The 21,426-nt window shown below is 40.1% G+C and overlaps 1 protein-coding gene across 2 annotated transcripts in view; it reads left to right on the forward strand.

The window, feature by feature from the left end:
• Positions 1-21,426, forward strand: part of LOC149070228 (teneurin-m-like) — a 292,210-nt gene that overhangs the window by 81,639 nt on the left and 189,145 nt on the right. For both annotated transcript variants that reach the window (XM_089250141.1, XM_089250142.1), the window contains exon 2: positions 8,049-8,219. The gene's annotated coding sequence lies outside the window, so the exon portion shown is untranslated. The remainder of the gene's footprint in view (positions 1-8,048; positions 8,220-21,426) is intronic.

The following is a 21,426-nucleotide window of genomic DNA, read 5'->3' on the forward strand; positions in this document are numbered from 1 at the left end:
TTCCAGAAATCTAATTCCAAAATGGAGCGGTGCACGTCAAGACAAACAGTTTTTCCAATGCGATCTAGGGTTGCAAATGACTTTCACTTTCAGCTCATGTCAACATGCAGTTTAAGTTACTGGAGCTAAGTAAGGGAGGAAAAAGAACGTTTTTAATGTAACCGTGGTGTGAGTGTGGAAAGAGAAATACTTTTCCCAAACGCATATAACACCGAAGAGAGGGGAGAAAACGCGTCGATATATTTTTCCTCAGCGTAAATGCCCGTGGTTGGGATAAAAAACTCCACCGCCGCCTCCCTTCATGATGTGAGCAAGGTTGCCCTGTCATGTTGATTTCTGAAGTGAGGCGATACATGTATCTCCCGAATAATTGGGTTGCGACTTTGGGTTCAATGAGAGCAAAAAATCTGTATTGACGTGCGTGGGCTATTGATCCTCTCATTTTGGCGGTAGAGTTCTGGGCTTTGACACCCTGTATAAAGCTGCCCGAGTTAAATTTCATTTGCTTAGGACAATTCATCACATGTATTTTTAGACAAAAACTCTTAATGCAATTCCGTTTTTAAGGTGGATAGCAGGTTGCTACAGTTGAGCGGTTGAGACATTTTAGGCAGACATCAAACTGTTTTTGCAGAAGACATAGAGCCTGTCTGTGTGTGAAGAACTTCGTTTAGTTCGATATTTCAGAAAATTTCATAAATCCATTGAGAATATACGGCCTAGTAGGCTTGCATGCCGTGCGGTGCGATATTCTTTCAAGGAAATGCTCGTCCTTAACGGAGAAAAGTTCAGTAAAAACATCAAAAACTAACGGAAAACGTGGTTTATCGTTGCTAAGACCCCCATCCTGTTTTTTTTTTCCACCATTTTTTTCAATTCAAATATTCCAACCCATATTGCACTTAGAAATGTAGAATTTTTTTTGTTGTCCTCTAGAGAGAGAGACAGGTCAACAACTTTTCATAATTGGATTTTTGAACACAGGCCGTCCGTATACAGTTATTTTTTTCATAACTAAACAACCCCTTGCAACAAGAATTACGTATTTGAGTCCCCACACATTATTTAGATACTTTTTCTAATTGGAAGTATGCCTCTAGGGTCAATGGTTCGCGAGTAAAATGCGATACGTGCTGGTAGCTACGCACCCCTGTACATTACATGAAATATATTTATAAGTTCCGTAATTTCAATACGACTGCATCGACTTTTACAACATTTTTTCTGAATTATTCCCAGATATCCTCCGAATACGGACGGATGCTTGTATACATACAGGCACGTACACGCGTTACAAACCCTTGCGGAGGTATCGAGTACCACACGCATCTTCCGCGTATATTTCTAGCGTCAGGTTCCCCCGGCATATCACTTTGGTATATATCTGGTATAACAAAAAATCCTTATTTGACTTACAGAGAAAACGGCAGAGGCAGGGATAGAAATACAACTGGTTAAAGATAACCCGTGAAATTCGAAACGATAGCAGAAATTTTCCAGGAAAAAAAAAAAAAGTAAAATAAATATTCCACGAAGAGAGAGAGAGAGAGAAAGAATGACATGGAGCGCGGGGCAAAGGATGCTCTTGTGCAACGTTTGCGAAGTTTCCCTTGAATACATTTTCCGGAGCCTAACGTAAGCATTCTACCGGAACGTTTTACAGGAATTGAGACGTTCGAATTCCAAGAAAACGAAAAACTCTCTCAGGAGGATTTCCTATCCGCATGTGTGTGTGTGTGTGTGTGTGTATACATATATATATGTGCACCGATTTTCTACTGTTTTCTTTTTCGCTCTCAATCGAAGATTCGCTCGATTTTCTAATGTATGTGTGTGTGTGTTATTCTTGAATTTCTATCCCATATAAGGTAAGGTATGCATGTAGGGATTCGTTTTCTTCTTTTTTAACCTAAGGATAGAGGGGGGGATATATACAGGGTAACAGAAAATAAACTGGTTCTAAGTCCCGTTATTCGCTTGTAACGGCCGAAATGGAGACGATCTCCGATTATTTTACTTTCCTTCCCCGACCGAAATGTTTATCCTTTTATAACGTTCTTTTCTACCTGTTATTCTCTAAGGAGAAAAGGGGCTTTTGTCCTCCAATAACGTTTTGTTTCAGGTGTTTAGGCTCAGGAATTGTTTCGTGCTATATTCCGTTACCGTTTGAAATATCGAATACGGGGGGGAGGACGAAGAATTCTATTGGAAGAGTAGGTAAACTTTGCCTGAAAAATCATCGCCAGCGGAATAGGCAAATACAAGGGAAAATACAAAACTCCTAGTGCATTTCGACACGCTATGGGTGTCCTCTTCGGGGAATATAAAAATATCAAGCTGACCGAAATCGCTCTTAGATTACTACTAAACCACACATACACCATATTTGGTACATGTCGGAATGTGGATGTACGTGTTGTGAACGTAACGTGAAGTTTTGTGTGTAATGCTTGGTCTAGTGCTGCCATCTGCCACCTATTTTTCGAATTATGAGTGAATTGTTAGTAATTATTGAAGATTTTATAGTTGTAGGCCTGTTGCTCTCTGTTGGGGAGATTAGCTAGCAGGATGCTACTTAGATTGGTTAGCAAATCTTAGATATCGATTGCTCAGCGGACAGAAAAAAAAAAAAAAAAATTATACACTCTCTAATTAGATAGCTTCATTTCACCAGCAGCCAATCAGAGTGTCATAGAAGACTTACATGCAGACAGTCAGCTTCATTCTGGTCAAGACGTTGAAGAGACGTATATTTTTTTTCTTTCCGCTACTACTGCTAAACCAGACATGCATCTCGTCCATATTCCTTTAACGAAATGGTACATGTTAAGATGTGCGTGTACGTTTAGTGAAACCTGGTGTGAAGTTTGTTCCTGTGTCATGCTTGTTATGTGTGGTGCTGCCATCTGCCACCAGTTTTTCTAACTATGAGTGAAGTGTAACGATTGAATGTTTTATCGTTGTATGTCTGTTGCTCTCTGTGCGAGACTTCTTAATGGGGAGACGACACCCACAGCGCATAGGGGTATTGTATTTTCTTGTATTTGCCTTTTTCGTTGGTATTTTTCGGAGAAAATTCGATTGTTGATTCTAAAATACAGGGTGTCCCATAAATTCCAAAATATTTCAAATATTTATAAAAAAATTTAAGTAGGTGGTATATTTCAATGTTTTTGGACTTATATATCCGAAGCGATTTGACGGATCTCTTGTGTCCCGTATTACGGGACACAAGCGCTATCTATGGTGGATATAGCAGGTCGACGCATGAGCCATCTTTACCTGTTTTTGTAGGATATCCAATGGCTATAGGTGAGATGACCTTCTTCAACGACATGAGACGCTGTGGTGGTCGAGTGGTCCTATTGACGGACTCGCGAGGATTCTGGTTCGAACCCCACCGTCGCCACTGTGGTTTCCAACTTCGAGGCGCTAATGCGAGCCGGTCTCCCCATCAAAAAGTCTCGCCACAGATAGCAACAGGTCGATTATTCAATCATTACAGTTCACTCATAGTTAGAAAAACTGGTGGCAGATGGCAGCACTACACATAAACAAGCATTATAAGAAACAAACTTAATGTCAGGTTTTACTACACGTACACGCACATTCCAAAATGTACCAATTCGTTAGAGATTCCGCAGAGGAATATGGACGAGGTGCATGTGTGGTTTAGTAGTAGTAGTGACAACACGAGCTTCCCGCGGTGGCCGTCTGAGAAAACGCCAAGCCATTTCTATTAGACCAACGCCATCTATAACAGGAAGCCTCCACGCGAAGTCCGTGATGTCACTGAAGAAAGTCATCTGACCTATAGCCATTGGATATAGCAAGCCGACGCATGAGGGCCACGAGCTTACGCGCGATGGCCTTCTGATAAAGATGGTGTTGGTTAGACAGACCATAAAGCGAACGCATCGGTAAAGATCAGGACGCCATAACTGCAAAAAACAATATATCCAAGATTACTACTACTTTTAGCCGTACACGCAACTCGTAAACATTCGTCTGAGGAATTTCGAACGATTTGGCACAGATGTCTTTGGAATGTGTATTCTGAATGTATGCGTGCTACCAACGCATTTATTTATTCATTTATTGAGTTATGATCCTCCTTTGTTTTATACTTGTGCTGCCATCTGTTTTCCATATTTTGACGCGAAATGGCGAACGCCTGAATTTTCATGGCTCGTTTTGTATCGAGTTGAAAGTCTGCTTGATCACTGCGCTGAGAGACTTTCCTCACATAACAGTCCGACTCGCTTTCACGCAAGCAATACCAAAGACTGCAATCGCAGCGGAGGCATAGGCGCAGATAGACTTGAAAGTCTGCGGGAAGGGGGGAGGGGTTCATGATGATGATGTCAATTTATATATACGCAAATACATTAGATCAGTAGGCTTTACCTCTGACGCGGGTGGGGGGTCATTGCCCCTCCCTTGCCTCCCGTATCGCCGCCTATGAGCGGAGCTGTCGAAATGAAGGAAATAACGAGGAGTAAAGAATTGAAAGCCATCCCGTATATACGGGATTCAAGAGTATTTGCGGGGAGGGGCTGACAGCATGGTGAATTGTGACGATCATGGGATTATTAGGAGGCGGTTATTCGAGTGATCAGATTCAGGTTCCCGGCTTTAGGACAACACACGCAGTACGGATACCGCTGGGAAGACATTTAACACAGTAAGCCCTCATAATAACACTAAGATGATTATCAAGTCATCAGCTACTTAGAATTACATAATTTTCATAAAAGTATTTTTTATATATCACTAGCTTACCAATCGCGCGTTGCTGCGATCTCAGAACGAAGGAAATTCGAGGAAACTCTCTCGTTATGATAACATTCCATTTACCTTGTGTGCCATTTTTATTGAAACTTATTCATTTTCATACGGAAAACATTTCAAAGCGTCGTTTTAATTCTATTTATTTGTTAGAGTGCTTGTGGATACACGATATTTTTTGTTTTCCGTTTGGTGAGTACACGAATAAGTCGGTAGTTTGTTGGCAATGTGATACATTGTGTAGATCTGTGGATTGCCATCGTCCCATTCCCAATATCCGGCAATTGTTTTGCGAAACGTTCGGCGGATGCATCATTTTGTAGTTGAACACTCATATTGGTTTTCAAAGTCAATTTCTTTACACGTCGCCGTAGAACTGATGATTTGAGACATGCATTAAGTTCATCAGCGGGTGTTGAACGTGGCATGACTTGCAGAGTTTGTCGAAAATCACCAGACAATAAAATGAGTGCTCCACCAAAGGGCTGTCCATTTCCCCTCAAATCAGCGTACGATCGAGCGCTTCCAATGCTTTTTTTGTAAGCCATTGTGCATTCGCGTCCCATATGATAAGTTCACATGTTTGGAGCACTTTGCCCATTCCGGAATATTGCATGTTGACGTCTCAGGGGTTTGCAAATTCAACGGCAATTTCAGTGCTGAATGCGCCGTTCGACCACCATCCAAAAGTGTTGCCGCAATTCCACATGATGCAGTGCAATTTTAAAATAAAACATAAATCGCCGTTGTCTAGCACCCACTACACAACTATGCCAGAAACCTTCGACACGCGCGCCAACTAGGATAGATATACTATGCCAGAAACCTTCGCGGGAGTGTACTCAACAACTTCCCGAAGTTTCATGGCGATCGGATGAATGGTGTAACAATGCATAAAGGACAAACACACAGACATACATAGATTATAGTTTTTATTACTTTACCACATAAAAATATTCATCGGAATCAAAAGCATCTGAAATTCTACAAAAAAATAGAGTGACTTCATCAATAAAAGTCCGACGGTATATAAAAATATCATTGATACTCTGCTGATTAACACAGGAAGAAAAAAATAACCACTAATGTAATTACCTTTAATAAGCATAATGATAATATTTTGAGAACTTTACGGGAAAGAAAAGAAAAATCGTAGAAATTTTTCCAAGTATTATTACCTTGGGAAATTCTTCTTCTGATGGTAATTACGAGTATACAAAAAAAGAAGTAAATTTTTGTTGTTATAGTTATAGGATTTCATATTCCTCTTTCTTTACGATCGGATTTCCACATGGGGAACTTGATAAAAAATAAATAATTACTTATAATAGATTCGGAATATATGGCCAGTAATTATAGTATTTTTTTTCCCTCGATATTTTAATTATGATTTTTTTTTTTCGCTTAGGATTCATTATTTTCCGATTTTCTTTCAATGAATGAAGGAATTTTATATTTAATGTTATAGTAAATTCTTGAGAGAGGCGTATATAGGGATTTTACCGAACATAAAAATTTTTCAAGTTGAAGTCATACTGTATAAACAAGCGTCGTTCAGAATTTTTACGACTGCGTACCGGTGAAATTAAGTGAACAATTTTGCGCACCGGTGCAATAATTTGTGGACTGAACAGAGGAAAAAATATCTACAGTAGTGATAATAATTTGCGGACCGGCAAAAATAAATAATACAGTCAAATCCCGTTTTAACGAATACGTATAGCGAAAATCTCGTTTTAACGAACACTTTTCTAATCCCTCAGATAAGTTTACATAGAAACAATACAAAAACATGGAATTCCTTTATAACGAAATTTCGTTACAACGAAGTGATTTCTCCGGTCTCTTGGAGTTCGTTGTAACGGGATTCGACTGTACAAGTGATTCAGGAGGACCGGAAAAATGTGATACCGTCGATGATCGTTATAATGACCTCACTCTATAGCGACCATTCCATAACAACAACCGGTATGAAAAGTCCTAAATTTTTCATAGAACGACTATCATATATCCTTTATATTCGATACAACGACGCCCTCAATATAACGTCTGTTTTCAACGGAACGAAAGGGGTTCGTTATATCGAGCGTCGGTTGTAGAAGGTATTGGCGAATTGACAAAAAAAATAAATAAATGGGTGAAACGGCCCCCGGATTTGCGGGCCGGAAAATAAATGAATATATAAAGGAAAAAAAAAATCGAAATAACTCGCGGACCAGCAAAAGAATAAATAGCAGAAGTAATTGTGGGACAGAAAAAAATATTAGAAATAATTTGTAGAATGACAACAAATAAACATATGTGGAAAAAATAATTTGTGAATCGACAAAAAATAGATAAAAGGAAGAAAACATGCAAAGAGTAGAAGTAACTTTTCTGATGCCCTTAGATCAAGGGGCGGTTCAAGATCTCGAAAAAGGGTGCCACATCGATATTTCGAACGAGTTAAAATTCTGTCTCGAGCCGCCCATTCCCGGACCGGAAGAAGTTGTCTTAACGAGGTTTATCCGCAGATACCAAGACCACTCATAAATTTTGTATTCTTTCTGAGACATGAGCGTTTACAGCAGTGCTCATCAACTTTTTTTTTTGAAGCTGCGGCCTGGTGGAAGCATCTAAATAATACCGAGGGGACCGGCGAAAATTGGTGAAGTAATTTTCGCACCAGCAAAAATAAATCAATAGGAGAAACTAGATATGAGAAATAATTTGATGACCGAAAAAAACAAAAAAAACCACAAAAAAGTAGAAGTAATTCGTAGACTGGCATAAACTGAATAACTGGGAGAAACAACTTGAGGATCGACAGAAAACAAATGCCGTAAATAAGAGAAATAATATGTGGAAGGCGAAAATATACTAGGAACAATTTTCAAACTGTCAAAATAATAAAATAAATTATTTGCTTGTGGAAGAAACTAGATAAATAGGGGGAAAATAATTTTTGCAGTCCGGCAAAAAGTAAATAAATGGGAGAAATAAAATATCTTTGGCAAACGCCATCAAATCGGAAACAAAAGCGACGAAAAATGTGTCGTTTTATCCGAAGCGATTCCTTTTCCCCGACGTTATAAGGAAGATTCATTTGTCGAGGTACCGTTACAGCCGAAGTCTTTTTCCCTAGTTGAACTGTATTTAAATACGAATGAGACTGTTTTTTTATGTTGCGTACTATGCATCATACGATGCATAAGTGATGGCAAATGTGACTCTATATACGACTAAATAATTCAAAAATGTTTTTCTCCCCCCACTCATAGGAATGGACGTGACTGAATAGAAACGTGAAAGACTCATTTCCAGACCACACCAGGGCATATTTAAAAAAGGAATCGACCACGTTACAAATGATGATGACATGCGGAGTTGGTGTTTCGACCGTCCAGGAATAAGACTAATGGAAAACGAAGGCGGCTGTGAGAGGCGTGCTTGTAAGTCTAGATCCAGACTCTTCAGCGTGTATATATCTATACATCACCACGTTTAATATCTATACATTTGTTACGAGTCAGAACGAAACACACACACATCTAAGTGCGAGGAGAAGAAGAAGTTAATCGTAGGATCGGTATAACTCCGTCCGTACCTTCAATTAGAGTCTCGCGTGTTAGGTAATGCTCAACGGGCAAGTACTGGAAATGACCTCCCCACGATTCTGGGGCGGATCTGGATGTTATAACAGTAATGGCAGGAAGGAAAAGGAGAAAAAGAAAAATTAACCGAGAAATAATAAATTACCTATTTAAATAAATGATGATGGTGTTGAATTATTTGAGGTGACAGTCATGGTAATCGTAGATGACTTTTTTTCCGAAACTCCCCCCGATTTTTCTCTTCTCGAATCGTAAGTTACCTCTCCTCGTGGAACTAGTCATTTTCTCTGCATGGATTTGCTAGGATTTGATGCATTGATTTTTGCATGTGGTATAGGAAGTGAAAGAAAAGGAATTGGATTATACACGTTTCGTATGTTTAATTGACATATACAGGGTGAATCAGAAAAGACGGGAAAGAACTTAAAGATCTGATAGTTCGCACCAGTTGCACGCTGGAATACCTTCACAGGACGGGAGTCCGCGCCTTTTATTTACTGTGACGAAGTTTTGCATACGGTTTTTTCTTCTTCCCCAGGTTACATTTGCACATGCACGGTATTCTTTTTCTGCCGATAAATTTCAACCGGAGTGCGGTTTTAACGTTTTGCGGAGCGCCCAGCGCGTTTGCGTTTCATGTAAGACCATTCATTCTTTGATGACGTTTGTATTGGTGTGAACTATCACCTCCTCTTAAAGTATTCCCCATATTTTCTGTATCAGCCTGTATAACTGTGTACATCGTGCCCAGTGAGTCGTAACTCTGCGCCCGAGTGGCGTAGTGGTAAGGTGCTCACCTTCCACTGTAAAGGTTACCCTCAAGATCCATGGGATCGAATCCGGGCGTACAAGGCCAGAAGCAAGTTCTTTACCTACCGAGTCTGGGCAACCACCGATGGACGAGACCTTCATATCCCAACCAACTGCACTGGTGGAAAATTTGCGATGTATGACCGGAGTTGATGTGCCTAACCCAGACATTTTTCATCTCAAACGTATAGGGGCTGTTCAAGTATTACGTCAACAGATTTTTATCCATTTTTGACCCCTTGTCAGCAAAAGTAATTACCCGCTGCACCAGAACGTAATTATTATGATTTTGAATCTTTTTTTCATTGCTGAAAGAAATTCTGTTTTACTATACGCGTTTCTATAGGAACTCACACCGTTTCCATCATTTTAAAATGGGGTGAGATTATGCAACGTATAGGAGAAGGCCTCCGGCGTCGCTAAGGTCATCTCACCTATAGACGTTGGATATAGCCGGGGCCTTCGTGATTTTTTTCCTTCTTATCTTTCTGGATTTCTTTTGAAATTTACAATTTTATTTGAAATTTTCTTTTCTAATTATTAGTATAGCAAAACATCATTGTTGTTTCGTACAAAATTCAACCAAATTGCCTAATGCAGAATATTAAATAGGATTAAACCAGATATTAGTTCCGTTGAGTAAAAATTAAGCAGCCGTTTTCAAAGATTCTTCGCAGTTTAATAAATAAGCCATTGATTAACAGTCGAATACAATATCCTTAAAAATAAATTGTAAAAAAAAATATTTACGTTACATTTTAATGCACAGGAAAATGTCGATGGAATGTTCTCGAGAACATATAAAAAATGTTCAATGCTCTTTCAGTTTTATCCCAACTTTTTTAAAGACAGTCATTGCCGGTACATATAATGGAGAGGAAAAAAATGGAACAAGTGACAAGAATATTGGGAATCTTCTCACTAAAGAAGAGGAAGGGGAAAAAAATCGAGATTATATTTTATTCGGAGAGAAGAGGAGGAATATAAATAATAAATCCGACGAATTCGCCATCATACCCGTCGTCTCTGAGCCATTCTAAAGCCATGCTCAGGGTCCAATATCGATCTGGCAATGCATCAAAACTACGACAAAAATAGTTTGGAATCGTCCTTTCTCAATTTTTTTTTTTTTGGTACCAAAGAAGCACGTAATGACTGTTCGTCCTGAACTTCCCTTAATAATAGATAAGTTCTAACAGAACTTTGTGGAGACACGTTTGACAAAAACAAGGTAATTGCATCGAAGAAGACACGGTTCGTCAAAGTTTAATAGCCGTCGCCGTACTCTTTTATTCATTGGTCCTGCAATTAACCGTCAAAGTCAAAGAGAAGTTTCTCCGTGAAGATTACTTTTTAAAAGAACTAAGAACTAAAAACATATATAATCTTTCTCTTCAAATCTCTCTCTCTCTCTCCTCAATTTTGTTAAGTTGACACAATTCAAGGCATCAAGGCAATTCTAATTCAAGTAGTACAAAGTTATGCCTGCCATCGCACAGCACATGATGAATTTCCGAGTAATGGACTTGAAAGCTACTCATCTACTTATCATTGAGTGAGTATCCATTACACGCGTAATAATCCCTATATAACAGTGATGTGGAACCGGGAGGACTCAAACAGCTATAGAATAAATTATAAGCCGACATGAAGAATGTGAGATATTTTAATATGCTTTTTTTTTGGGTGGGTTTCAAATATATTTTCTGCGAAACTGAGGAAGGAATAAAGAAGCTCATAAATTCCGTATTGCTTGAAATAGAGAGACTTTGCTCTCGCACCACTGCTGCTACCTATTTAATAAGAACAAAATTATTTGTAATAAATCCTCTAAGTAAAATCGACTGTTGGTTATATACCGGTGTGCAGCTTGAAAATAAATAGTACGTGGTAGGATCCCATAAACTGTTTACTTTCATAACGCACACTTGCGTGGAAGTTTTATGGGCCACACACACAATGCCGCGGTTACTATAATTCAATAAAAACATTATTTATATAGTGTTTGATGTTTGTGAAGCGTAATATTCGATTAAGCGGGAAAAAGATGAAATTATCATATTGAGCGGAGAACGTTAACAGTGTCTCTATGGAAGAAATTTTGGTGCCAAAGGTTTTTATCCGATTAAGCGGGGCAGCATGCAGTGTAATCAATTGCACCATGGGTATGGATCCAACTAGCATCAGCATTTATGAACGTGCTCTTCTAGGTACTGCCCGTGAAACATCAGTTGCAGCTGTCCAAAATCCCAGCGCGGTCACTGATGATCGATGACGAACGCGTGTGTAATCCTTTCACCGCAGTGTCTTCCAGGGTCAGGGTGTGCTATACGCGATGCTCCTCAAGTCAGAAAGTATCAAACCATGCCCTGAAAAAGGAGCAGTTGTCTTGCTGATTATTAATACAATTCACGTCTGTCCATTGGGGTGGGTGACACACCTGTATAAGCAATCGACAGAGAGCTGTGAGCTGTAACAAGATTCATTTAGCTCTTTTGGAAAAAGTATCAACCTCCCGAACTAAGTCGAAAGAAAACACTCCATCATTGTATAAGTCGCCATCTGGTGGCAGCGTCATTAGTTGTGAGCTTTGCCTGGGTCTGGTCCGGCCGTCCATGTACGGTCCCGTTCAGCGTACACGAGCTCCAAGGAAAAATTGAGAGATTCGTTGCCTTTGTAGTCTAGTGGTCTGAGGCGTTCATCCGGAAAGTGAAGGGACGTGGGTTCGATTCTCCCCGCAAAGAGGTAGTTGAATTTCCTCTCTTTCCGAAATTCATCTTCGCAACAGCCAGTTGTTAAAATCCTTCGTATTCCATCATTGGCCCACTATGAATTTGGACAATTCTTACATAACATTCAAGTCCATGAAGCCATGGATAACGATCCATGGCTTCATGGAGCTGCTGCTATAGCCTCAAATCGGTATTATGTTTTTAAAAATGATACTTATCTGGGAATTTTCTACTTACTTCTAAACGTCGATAGTTTCTAGAAAGATGTATAACCCGACGTAATTTGTTGCTGCAGTAAGAGAAGCTCGATTAATCGCTCTATACGGTCAACAGAGACGCGAAGTGTCCAATAACTACTGAATATACAGGGTGATCAGCGAATAATCCCTTATTTCAAAACTAAATATCTCTATAACAAAGATCAATAGAATTATGCGGTAAACGGTACGTTTATTAGCAAAACTGTCAGAATGTTGTACAGAAATTTCGAAAATTTAGTTTTTTTTTAAATTTTTTAAAATTAAAAAAAAAAACTGGAGATTTTGGGGTTCCGAAAATCCTCATTTGTGGGAAAAGAAACCACTGCATTCGCCTTAAGTTACTGCATGGGCTGCGGTATGCACCATGTGTGCTGACAAATTGTTCCAAAATTGTAACGTAACGTTCAGTAGTAATCGTTTCTCGCACGAAGAAGGGGCCGATAATGCCTCTGGCGCATACCACAGCCCATGCAGTAACTTTACACGAATGCAGTGGTTTCTCTTCACACAAATGAGGATTTTCGGAACCCCAAAATCTCCAGGTTTTTTTTTTTTAATTTTAAAAAATTGAAAAAAAAACTAAATTTTTGAAATTTCTGTACAACATTCTTACAGTTTTGCTAATAAACGCACCGTTTACCGCATAATTCTAATGATCTTTGTTGTAGAGATATTTAATTTTGAAATAAGGGCTTATTCGCTGATCACCCTGTATCATCCACGGGCAACTATTATTTTATTTTGATTCGATCGCGACTAAATCCAATCAACTGTTCTGCCAGTCACAGCGAATAACTCATTATAGCCACTACTAAACCGCACAAGCACCTCGTTATCATTCCCCTGGGTAATCTACTGTATAAAGGATTGGCATATGCCAGAACGTGTTTTGTACCCTAACGTATCTAGAGTAACGCGTGTTTCTTTTTCGGGAATCGGGAAGTGTTACTATCTGTCTTCCATATTCGAATTGAAAATGATTGAATGTACGTAGATGCTTGGAGATGTATGTAGAATATTGGTAGAGATTGCTTGAATTTTCGTGTTTTCAAGCATTGTGTTGAGAGCCTGACTATTTATTCATGACAGTAGCACCATCTCCCCGCATAGCGTTGTAATGAGATTGCTCAAACCATGAACTAGAGCTCATTTAAATGTTAGAGTTCACTCATCAATCCTCTTTCAGAATTCTGATCAATCCTCTTTTAGAATTTTCATCAATCCTTTTTCAGAATTCTCATCAATCCTCTTTTAGAATTCTCATCAATCCTCTTTTAGAATTTTCATCAATCCTTTTTCAGAATTCTCATCAATCCTCTCTCAGAATTCTGATCAATCCTCTTTCAGAATTCTCATCAATCCTCTTTCAGAATTCTGATCAATCCTCTTTCAGAATTCTCATCAATCCTCTTTCAGAATTCTCATCAATCCTCTTTTAGAATTTTCATCAATCCTTTTTCAGAATTCTGATCAATCCTCTTTTAGAATTCTCATTAATCCTCTTTCAGAATTCTCATCAATCCTCTCTCAGAATTCTCATCAATCCTCTCTCAGAATTCTCATCAATCCTCTTTTAGAATTTTCATCAATCCTCTTTCAGAATTCTCATCAATCCTCTTTCAGAATTCTCATCAATCCTCTCTCAGAATTCTCATCAATCCTCTTTTAGAATTTCCTCAATCCTCTTTCAGAATTCTCATCAATCCTCTTTCAGAATTCTCATCAATCCTCTTTCAGAATTCTCATCAATCCTCTTTCAGAATTCTCATCAATCCTCTTTCAGAATTCTCATCAATCCTTTTTCAGAATTCTCATCAATTCTCTCTCAGAATTCTCATCAATCCTCTTTTAGAAGTTCCATCAATCCTCTTTCAGAATTCTCATCAATCCTCTTTTAGAATTTCCATCAATCCTCTTTCAGAATTCTCATCAATCCTCTCTCAAAATTCTCATCAATCCTCTTTCAGAATTCTCATCAATCCTCTTTTAGAATTTCATCAATCCACTTTCAGAATTCTCATCAATCCTCATTCGAAAAAAAAAATTTCCGCGTTAGTGTTATATATCGACATAGCCAATCGCTGTTTCCTATCCTACTTTTTTACCGTTTCTGAGACATCACACGAAGTAGCACAAGTGTCCTTTGCTAACACAAGGACAATGATTACTACCTCCTTCATACTATTGTGACTTACCGTAGACCATCTCGATTCTCGATGCATTTCAGTTTACACGCAAGTAACATGAAACCATGCTGAAGGATATCTGCATTTCTGAAGCCTTACACATCCCCGGCTCTCTCTCGAATTGCTATGAAGCCACACGACGCTTCATATCGAATCATGTGTACGCCGAAATGAAAACCTCTAACTATTAATTAATTTTTCGAAGGTCATTTTAATCACATTTATTATTCTCGGCGAAATTTCAGACAATGATAGAAACGGCTGTATGTGTTCTAAGTCTTCCTGGGAAAAGGCGGAACATTTATTTTTTGCTACGGAATATTTGAAGTCGTCCAAGAAGATCCGGAGAAAAATTGAGAGCGAGAACAAATGATGAAAACTGGAACAATCACGTTTCTACCAGAAAGAATAACATATATATATATATATACATAGTGATTCCATACTTCCCGTTGCCACTTTTTATTAGCGAATTGTAAGGCGCTTACCCGGCAAGTGAGAGGACGTGGGCTCAATTCCCCGCAAAGGCAGTTGAATTTTGTCTCTTTCCTAAATTCATATTCGCATCAGCCAGCTGTTGAAATCCTTCGCCGGAGCATTTTCCCGCTCGGAATATTTGAAGCCGTCCGAGAAGATTTCTACAAAAATTCAGAATGAGATCAAATAATGAAAACTTAAATATTCACGTGTCTACCAGACAGAGAAATCACCGCTGTGGTTGTCGAGTCGTCATAGTGATGGACTAGCATCGCTAGGTCCCGGATTCGAACCCCAACGTCGACCCGATGGTGGTAGGTTGAAGTTGGTTTTTTTGTGGTTCCCAACATCAATGCGCGAATGCGAGCTGATCTCCCCCTTTAAAAAGTCTCCCTACCGAGACAGACCTACAAACGGTACAAATGTAATTCCATCATTACACTTCACTCATTTCACTTAAATACAGATGGCAGCACTGAAAAAAATCAGACACTGCTAGTTACGCACTCAGACTCTTACGTACACACACTAACCCTTCCGGCACAACTCCCTAAGTACTAAATTGCCCTGCTCACAGATGACGATACACCTGAGTTGTGCTCGGTTTGAAAAAAATGAAGGAAGAGAATTCAGATTGATCAGCACATTGCCAGTTCAAGTAAACTGCTGTTAAAGAGCACTTGAGTAATCCGTGGCACATTTATAGATTGTGTCCCGCGATACAGTTCCAGATTACTCAAGTGCCTCGCTGCATATTTAGAGGTCCCCGCGGCACATTTGTACATCACTTGAGTGATCCGCAGCACAGCTCCAGACAATACCATCTTTACACATGGGCCCACCCAGGCACGGCACGGAAGCCTCAAGAGAAGAGGGGCGTCACAAAAATGAGAACCTTTTCAAATTTTCGAGAATTTGCCAGGTACAGCCTCAGAAAAATCACTTGGCCCGGTGGCCTATGATGCTCTTAAGACGGTCCTGGCTCCAGATCACTCGAGCGGATCACGGCATGTTTACAGATAACTCAAATAACCTGCGGTGCTGTTTCAGCTCACTTAATTCAGAGGCACGTGATACGCTTTCAGATCAGTGAATTGGCCCCGTACTTTCCAATAAGGTCGAACACCCTCGCCTTACACATTCCCATTTTTATCTAATCTTCATAAAGCCACGCCACAATTGAAAATATACTACAGAGAAAACCTCAAACTATTCGTTAATTCATTAAAGATAACTTTAATAACGTCCATTTCGTTCGTAGATTTTTGGGAAAGTTTCACACAATGATGGGAAAAGCCGGAGATTTCAAGTCTTTGTGGGAAAAGTCTGGAGAAGGAGGAGGAGCGTTTTTCCTCCGGAATATTTGAAGCCGTCCAAGAAGATTTGGAGAAAAATTGAGAGCGAGAACAAATGGTGAAAACCGGAACACTCACGTATCTACCAGAGAGAGGAAATATATATGTAGAGAGATAGAGATTCTTTGAAAAGGGGAACCGAGAAGGGAGTGTTCACAGTCGAGACGGTGAAAAAGACTTTCACTGACAGCACTGGGAGAGAGGGGCATGATTCCTTCTCAGACACTCGGATGAAATATTACTTGAGAAGTACGTTTCACAGCCATCACGCCAATGTACGCGGTGGTCATCGATCTGGTGGGATCTTATCAATTTTTCCCCTTCGCATTCAACGTTTTAAATCCCCTATCAGCGTGGGGTAAAGCGTTAGATATTTTCATGCGCACCATCCGCACATTTCTTTTTTCCTTCGCTTTCTTTCTTATTTCCACTACAGCCGTTCAAGTCAATGTCGAAGATGCCCGGGATGTATTGGGGCGCACACTCTCGCTCGCTCGCTCACACCGTGGGGGGCGCTTATCTTCCTGAAGGGAAGAGAGGGTGGACACCTGGCGAGGGGCCCGCGAAGGAAGAAAAATGAATGGATGAATTTTTTTTTTTCGTTCTTGGAAAAGGGTATTTCCTAAAACTGGGGCTTTAAACATTAGGTACCGAATCGATGTCGCTTTTCTGGCTGTTTCCATGGTACAAGGAGAGTAAAAAAAATAATAATACTGTTATTTTAATGTAGTAAGATAGTGGTTCTCAAACTTTTCGAAATGTGACCCCCCCCACTTTTGACAACAATACTATCGGCGAACCACCCCCCCGTACATAGAGTGACCACATGTCCCGTTTTCCGGGAACTTCTTGATGTTTTCGATAATGAATATGCTTTGATTTCCGTTATCGATAATGAGTGAAATCAAATTAATTTTCAATATTTACCGCTGCAGAACTGTTCTTTCAGCAGAGCCACGTGCTTTTCGGCTTTGAACCCTGCAGACGCAAGTTAGGACGAAATGCGTATTTTGCGCATCGTAATGGTGGAGAGTGGATAACTAAGTAACCAAACTCACCTTTACCAAACGTAGGACCCAAGATTATGTGTGTTGAGGAGAATTGAGCATTTTACTTAGTTAAGAGTTGAATACCATTTCAACGCTGAAAAGTATGGTACTATTTACCTGCGCTTATTTATCCACTCGCACTTTCCCTTCAAAACTTGTATTTCGATGGGCAAAAATTTGCGAGACTGTAAAACACCGTCATAAAAAATCATGCCACCCTAGGCGGCCCGTCTCACCGCCTCATGCCTGGCACAGCGGCGTCGTCTTAACGCATGGGCCCACCCGGGCACGGTCCGGGGGAGAAGCCTCAAGAGAAGAGGGGCTTCACAAAAATGAGATCTAGTGAAAATTAATTGAATTTCGTTAAGAGGTTTAGTTATTATTCCCACCACACAAATTTGGCCCCACGGGTGCGTTGCGCAAAAAAAGTTGTTTCGGGTCTCCCTTTTCATGTGGGTTTCGTGATGAAACGCTGCAATGTGGTGACATTGAATTATCTGACTCCATTTAGAACGATAATCATCTTATAAGTATTATTTATTTACAAACGGATAAACAAGACAAACGTGTGGCCATGTGTACACAACTGACTCTGTCATCACACTGGCGCATCGTGCTCCTGCGCAGATGCAGGAGGCCAGCGAAATTTCGAAGCCAACTCCTTTCGCAAGTCGTTTCCGACAAAAACGACATTTTTGACAATTCAGTTCTCGTAGAAAAGCAATTAAACATTAATTCAGCTTGCATACATGAGCTGAGAAATATTTTTTTAGAAGTGAACTATTTTCTATTCAAACATTTGATATAAATACCAAGGCAACGGACGATATTTCAGCCAACTGCTCAAAATCATTAATAATGTTAGAATATTATAACATTGAACATTAGTAATAATAGAATAATTAGTAGTAAAAAAATTGATCAAAAATCAGTAATTTTGCATTTCTTTCACATTTGACAGTTACCGTATAACGAATCTGGTGACGTCACTAACACCTTGAAAGTCAGAATTAAAAAACCGGTTTTATGACTCACCTGGTGGATGACGTCATTTATCTCTTCACTGATTCGTTCTCTTTTTTTCTGGCCACTCCCACAATTGATGTTATATCACGTTCTGTGTTCCTCATTCGTTCTTTCATGATGACGTCAGATGTCGAGCTGAAGCTCGAGACTCAATGCTAGGCGAAATCCATTTTAAGCCAAGGGTGTACTGCATACATACTCAACCCATGGCCAGAGACTAAATGTGGAACTCGAAGACACCTCTTGTGGCCCGCGACCTCAAACCGATTCATTTTGAATGAACCGAGTGGCACATTTACTGATCACTCAAGCCCCGCACGGCATTAGTTCCAGATCACGAGGAGGACTCGCTGCACTTACTTAAATGATCCGCGGGGCAGCTCCAGATCACTCAAGTGGCCCACGCCACATTTAAAGATTACCTAAGTGACCCGCGGCGTATTTACAGATCGCGTGAGTGACATGCGACACAGTTCCACAGCACTTAATCGGCCCGTGGAGAAGTTCTACATCACTCAAGTTACAGTTCGAGGTCTCTCAAGTGGTTCGCGGCACATTTCCAGTTACTTAAGTTACCTGCGGTGACACTGTAGATCACTTAAGCGGCCCACGACACGTCATTAAGCCAATGAAATAGCCCGCACTCTCCTAAATGTCGAGCACCCTTGGTGTACAACGTAAGGAGAGTACGGGACACTTTAGTGATTTGAAACGTATCGCGGGTCACTGAATCAAGTGAACTGGAACAGCACTTTCGTTCCCTGTACATTTGGCATCCCCCCCCCCCCGGAAATGTTGTCTCTGACAATTTGCCTGCTAAGACCATATGAGTGACTTAGTGAGTGACCAATTGGGTGACCCCATTAGTGATCAAGTGAATCGGATATTTACTCCCTGACATTTCGCCTTCCCTGACCATATGAGTGACCGTATAAGTGAGCATATGGATGATGGTGTGAGTAACTTTATGAATGATCAAGTAAGTTGGGCATTATAACCCCCGACATTTCGGCCACCCTGACCATGTATTAGTGACAAAGTAAGTGACCCTATGAGTGATCAAGTGGGTTGGACTTTTACCCCCTGATATTTCACCTACCCTGGCCGGAATGAGTGACCGTATGAACGACAATATGAGTAAATATATAACTTGTATAAGTGATGGTATGAGACTGACAGACCAGACACGACCCAGGCTCTGTCCCTCCCGGGATGTAAGCCTTTTACCCTTGCGGGTTGGGTCGCCCTGGGGAGAGTATCGTGCTGTCGGTATGAGTGACCGTATCAATGATCAAGCAAGTTGGACATTTACCCCCCGACATTTCACCTACCCTGGCCGGAATGAGTGACCGTATGAATGACAATATGAGTAAACATATAAGTGATGGTATGATTGACCGTATCAATGATCAAGCAAGTTGGACATTTACCCCCAGACATTTCACCTGCCCTGACCGATTGAGTGAAAATATAAATGATAGTATAATGGTCACTCATGTGATCAATCACTCGGTCACTCACGTGGTCATGCATGCAGTCGATCACTAAGTCACTCACTTGGTCGTCATACGGTCAATCACTGAGTCACTCACGTGGTCATGCATGCAGTCGATCACTGAGTCACTCACTTGGTCGTCATACGGTCAATCACTCAGTCACTCTCTTGGTCACTCATATGGTCAGTCACTCAGTGACTTACTTAGTCACTCATATGGCCAATAACTCAGTCACTCACTTGGTCACTAATGTGGCCAATCACTCAGTCACTCACTTGGATATTCATACGGTCACTCACTTAAGCATTTATAAGGTCACTCTTTTGGTCTTTCATACTGTCACTCCTTTGGTCATTCATATGGTCGCCCACTTATACAGTCACACATATGGTCCCTCACTTGGTCAATCATTCAGTCACTCACTTCGTCTTTTCATTTATATTTTTACTCATCCACTCATACAGTAAATTCAAACTCACTTGGTGACTCATATAATCATTTGGTTATTCACACTGTCACTCATACCTTCAGGATATGATAAAATCATGGTTATCATCCCTACAGGTGATGATTTCAAATCGGGATTCGAATGGGGGGGGGGGGGGGTTGATTCGATTATTCGAATCAAACCCCACATAGGAAATAATGGAAACACGGATAATTCGTTTCACAATTATTCAATCACATGAAAATAACTAATAAGAACGGCATTTAATCGATAATACAATGCAAAAATATAATAGTAATAATAGTAATAATATATATATTACAATGAAATACATATATATTGGACGAGCCAATGAATTTTCAGAGATAGTGGCCTTGGCCTGCGCCTGTCTTGGGCTAGAATTCAGTGAACTTCCCTGCTGCGGGGAAGGCGTCTCAACATCATGGGTCCCCAAGAAAAGTGCAGGGTCGTCTCAAGAGCCCCGGATACAGTAATTTTTCTAAAGCCCCGCACTTGGATAGAAATGACTGTCCAGTATGCTATTCACATACTGAAGCTCTCGAAAAGTTTGACCAAATATCGTTATCATGACCACCCCTTTCAAACTGGAGGCCCCCTCGGTCTGCCTACGTATTAATTACTGACAAAGAGTTTTGGGGTCACCCGTACTTGGCTGGAGAGAAGTAATAGCTTACATATTAATTACATCCAGAAATGGTTGTACCAGATCTCATCATGTGCCCCCCCCCCCCCCCGCATTATGGATATGGGCCCATGGATTTAGATGGTCCTGGTTCCATGCCGTACTAGATTCAGTAGGAAGTATTAACATTTTCTTTTTTCGTGGTTCCCCTTCATCTGCTTTTCACCTGTGCTCCCAACTAGAATATCCCAGAGACGCTAGAGGGCCACATGCCATCATGTTAAGAATCACTGCGTTCTAACATGTTAATAACACAAATCATTGATCTGAAGTATCTGCTGCCATCTACCGAATGAAACTAATATGATTTTTCAATTGACATTGGTAAAAGGTTTCTGATTGGTGCAATATATTGAAAAAACAATATTATATAGTATAATAAGTTATTTTTGTAAACAATAATATTTATTAAATTATTAAATTTACTTGAAAACTTTAACGGTTGATGTTTTCTAACAGTGAAATAATATCAGTAAGCCTGCAAAGTAAAAGCCGTCCTTGGT

The sequence above is a fragment of the Pholcus phalangioides genome, unplaced genomic scaffold (genome assembly GCF_987345545.1).
Source record: "Pholcus phalangioides strain wild (caught in Gottingen) unplaced genomic scaffold, Ppha-v1.0 ptg000022l_1, whole genome shotgun sequence".
Lineage (NCBI taxonomy): Eukaryota > Metazoa > Arthropoda > Arachnida > Araneae > Pholcidae > Pholcus > Pholcus phalangioides.